General features: G+C 43.8%; 1 protein-coding gene across 1 annotated transcript in view; it reads left to right on the plus strand.

Moving 5' to 3' along the window:
• Efcab8 (EF-hand calcium binding domain 8) overlaps positions 1-4,889 on the plus strand; it is an 81,526-nt gene that overhangs the window by 65,641 nt on the left and 10,996 nt on the right. The window lies entirely within an intron of this gene.

A 4,889-nucleotide genomic window follows, 5' to 3' on the forward strand; every position in this document is an offset into this window, starting at 1 on the left:
ACTGTGGGAACATATACTTCTGGGAACTGGTCCTTGCTGAAGACTATGAGTAAGCATGTCTTACCACAAGCTCCATCACCAACAATCACCAGTTTCTTTCGGATGGCAGCCATTGCTTACAAATACACTGCAAATGCACAGCCTGTGTAGCAAACTTGTAAAAGTACCTCAAACTTCGCAGATGATGGCTTGGCGATGACCCCCGAGTCCAGCCTCTTCACGCCAACGATGCCTGTCCACGAGTTGCAAGCTCAGAGACTAGGGCGGATAGCTTCAGAGGCGAAGGCCGACTACCGAGAGAACCCCACAGTTGCTTTTTAAGAGAAATTTTGTCAATATCAAGTAAACAAGAATGTTTTCTCACATATAAGAAAATACATTTGCAGAATAAATGACTGAAAGTGGGATTGCTAGGGCAAAGCAGTCCAGAGTTTGCACTTGTCAGTCATTTTGTGCACTTAGGTGCCTTTTGAATTTCAGCAAAATTATGTTCAATATAGTTTCAGTGTAAAAAGAATTTTACTGTGTTCAGATCTGTTGGGAATTGATCACCCATTGTTATGGGTTAGATCTAAAATATTCTCTTAAGGGCTGGCTTAGTGGACTAAGCACTTGCTTAGGTAAGTGTAGGAGCCAGGGTTCAATCCCTGGCTCTGCATGCTGTGCCAGCCCCACCCATGGGTGTGCTGAGCCAGCAATGGAGTCTGGGCATGGTGGTGCATGTCTGTAATCCCAGCACTAGGGAGGCAGAAATCAGGAGGATCACTACAAGTCTGGGCTGTGTAGTGAGACCCTGCACAAAAACCAAAGAAACAAAGAAACAAACAAAGAAACCTAAAATGTTCTCTTACAGTCTAACATGTTCAGAAATGGGACCTGGTTGGAGGAGGCAGGTCAATGCGGAACTGGAATTGAAGGTTGTATTTTTTTTTTTCATCTTTTATGTAATTGGTACAGGTCGGACTCATAGTGATCCTCCTGTTTTCAGCCTCCCCAGTGCTGGGATTACAGGTGTGCACCACCACACCTGGAATCATTCACTGTGCTCAGGGGTGGGGCCAGAACAGCATGAGGGACCTAGGATTGAACCCTGGTCTTTGCACTTGCCAAAGCAGGTGCTTAGTGAGCTGAGCTATCCTGAAGGTTGGTCCTGAAGGTTGTATTTTTATCCCTGAATATTCTCATTCTCATTCTCATATTCTCTCTCTCTCTCTCTCTCTCTCTCTCTCTCTCTCTCTCTCTCTCTCCCTGTCTTTCTCTCCCTCTCTCTCTCTGTCTGTCTCTGTGTTTTTCTGTCTCTCTGTCTCTCTCCCAGGACACCTCCCCACCTCAGCTTTTTGGATGTCATAGTGTGAACATCTGTCCCCTCTCAGGCCCTTTCAACCTTGGTGTCAGCTGATTTTGGCCTGACCCCACTGGAACAGTGAGCCAAAATAAACCTTTTCTTCTTTAAATTGTGAATGTCAGGTATTTTGTTCCAGTAACAGGAAAAGTGGTTAATACAAAAAAGTGGTACCAAGAGTAGAATTGTTGCTGTAACCATATCTGTTCTATTTTTTTTTTTAGGGGAGGGTCTACAAGGTGTTCAGGGTCTCACTACTAGATTGGACTCATAGTGATTCTCCTGTTTACAGCCTCCAAAGATCTAGGATTACAGGTGCGCAAAACCACACCAAGTCTCAATTGCCATCTCAGCATGCCATAGAGGTGGGGCCAACGTGGCAGGCCCGGGAATTGAACCCCCGGCACCTGTGCCTGCTTGCAAGTGCTTTAATTCGCTGAGCTATTTGGCCGGCCCACTGTAACTATATCTGGACATGTGGTTCAGAAGCGTTTGCAATTGATTTTTGTGAGAAGTTTGGAAAAGTTTGGAAGTACAGGCTAGGGAAGCCCTAGAATGCTATAAACAGAATTTGACTTGCAGTTCTGGTTGGATCTCAGAAAATCAGAATGCTGATAGGAATGTGGACAGCAAAGGCCAGGCTCATGCAGTTTTAGCAGAGAGTAGGACTGTATTCTAAACTGGACTAGAGGATGTGTGTATTTCATTCTGACAAATAATTTGTGGTTTTTTTCTGTGCCCTAAGACTTCATGTGAGACTGAATTTTATTTATTTATTTATTTATTTATTTATTTATTTGGTATAGGGTCTCACTATGTAGTTTAGACTCATAGTGATCCTCTTTTTTTTTTTTTTTTTGTATTTTAGGGAAGGGTCTACAGGGTGTTCGGGGTCTCACTACTAGATCAGACTCGCAGTGATCTGCCTATTTACAGCCTCTCAAGAGCTGGGATTATAGGCATGTGCCACCATGCCTAGTCTCAGCTGCTATCTCAGTGTGCCCCAGGTGTGGGGCCGGCACAGCAGGCCTGGGGATCGAACCCCAGCTCCTGTGCCTGCTTGGAGTTGTTTTAAGCCACTGATCTATGTGGCCAGCCCATAGTGATCCTCTTATCTCAGCCTCCCCAGCACTGGGAGTATAGGCATGTACCACCACACCTGGCTTCAGGGCCAACACGACACTCCTGGGGTTCCAGGTCTGGCATAGCATGTGGTATTGGGGATCAAGCTTGGGTCCTTGCATTTGCCAGTCAGGATCTTAGACTGCTGAGCTATCTCCCAAGCCCTGTGTGAGACTGAATTTCAAAGTCTGGTGGTGGAAATTTCAAGGCAACTGAGGGCATATGGCACAAATACTGCTGGCTACTTTTATCCAGATCTACAGTGAAAACCAGGAGCAAAGTGTAGAAGCAAAATATGTGAATATTTTACAGCTTGATGGTTGCTGCAAAGCTATGCCAAATACTTTATGGTCAGGATATCAAGAAAGATACTTTGAGGGCATGCCAGAAAATGACTAGATTCCAGTCATTACAAGTTTAAACATATAAAAGGATAAACACCTTCAAAAGACTGCTTTGAGAAGAGAGCTCCAGAACACCCTATACATTCATGGCTACCTACAGAAGTATTTTCCTGGTTCAGCTATCCAAGCACTCAAAGGATACCACAGCCATCTTTCAAGGGCGTCAGGCTACTGGTTGACCTGGCAGCAGACCTTGTGCTGGTTTTCCAACCATGCAGAATGCACAAGTTATGTGAACACAGAGGCTTCCACCCAGATTTTAAAAGATCATCTGGGAGGTTAGACAAAAATGTGTGACGGCATTATAGTTCCTGCCAGGCCCTCTTGAGAGAGTCGAGTTTAAAACTATGAGAGTAAAGCCAAAGGTGCGGTGGAGACTTCAGGGAGTTGGAAATATCAGGAATGGGAAATGTCTGCTGAAGAAAAGCACAGGCAGTGAGTGGAGGCAGCCCTAGAGAGAAGCCATGTTTGCCGCAACCAGCAAGGCCATTGTGGCAGTGGTGCCCAAGCCCTTTGAAGGTCACATCATCTCACCACAGCCCAAGGTGCTGAGCAAGGTTCTGTAGGATCTAGTGTTTGCTCTGGTGGGGTTTGATTTTGGTTGATCTGATTTCTATTTCCCTATTTTTTGGAGAGAAATGTTTACCTGGCATCATTATATATTGGAAGTACTTAGCTTTATTATTAATTTTTACAGGGACCCACAACTAAAAGTTTTCCTTGAGCCTCAAAGGAGACTTGGTATTTGGACTTTTTAGCAATACTGATACTGTTAAGACTCTGGTGACACTTACAGATGGACTAAATGCATGCTACATATCAAGATGAACATGAACCTTTCAGGGGCCAAAGGTGGAATGTTATGATTTAGCTCTAAAACAGCCCCCGAAGTCTCAGTATTTAGAAGTTTGGCCTGATTGGAAGAGGTGGGTCATTGGAGCATGACTTAGGAGGGTATATTCTTGTCCCTAGCTCCTCCTTTCCCTCTTTGCTTCCTGCTGCCATGGGGATAAACAGCTATCCTCTGTCAGTCCCTTTATAGCCATTTCTGGCTTGAACCCTGTCAACTTTGGACTGAGCCACTGGAACTGTGAGCCAAGATAAACCTTCTTTTAAGTTTTGGGTGTTGGGTGTTTTGTCCTAACAATAGGAATATACTGATATACCCACAGATCCAGTACCTGGGGAATTTGTGATACTAATACAGTCATTTAAAAAAAGGCATTTATGATATTGTGATAGATACTGTGTGTGTATGCTCTTGCTGATCCTTGAAAACAACTCTTTGAAGAAGATGTGATTTTTTTCAGATGAAGACTATGACACAGAGAACTCCAGGATCTGTTGAAGCCTTTGCTTTAGCTGAACCCGGAGTCTATTTGACTCTAGAACCTGTGTTCCTAACCACCTGTCCTTAGTTTTATTTTATTTTTTTTGTGTTTTTGAGTCAGTCTTGCGCTGTAGTTCATGCTGGCCTTGAATTTACTTCATGGCTCAGGCTGGTCTTGAACTCATAGCAATCCTCCTGCTTCAGCCTCCTGAGTGTTGGGATTGTAAGTGTGTGCCATTCCACCCAGCCTATCTTTAGTTTTAATATGATATATTTAAAATATATTGGGATCATATTATCTAGTACAACATAACCTTGTAATGTCAAACCTTGAAAATTCTTTGGTGATGCCATTGGTATGGCTCCTCCTGAAGTGCATCCCATTATTGGATATTCTTCTTTTACATGTATAAATTTTAAAACTTAATACAAAGTTACAGTAAGCAAAACTGGTTCTAACATAAGTAAAGACAGATCAGTAGAAATAGTATAGGGGCTGGAAAGATGGCTCAGTGGTCTAAAGCACCTACTTAGAACAAGCTTAACAAAGCACAGGGACCGCGGTTCAGTCCCCCAGCACCACATGCCATCCAGCCTCGCCCCCTGGTGGGCTGAGCTGGCCACAGACACACACACACACACACACACACACACACACACACACACATAAATAAATAAAAATTAAAAAGAA

This window comes from Octodon degus, unplaced genomic scaffold, assembly GCF_000260255.1.
Source record: "Octodon degus isolate 3935 unplaced genomic scaffold, OctDeg1.0 scaffold00037, whole genome shotgun sequence".
Taxonomy (NCBI): domain Eukaryota; kingdom Metazoa; phylum Chordata; class Mammalia; order Rodentia; family Octodontidae; genus Octodon; species Octodon degus.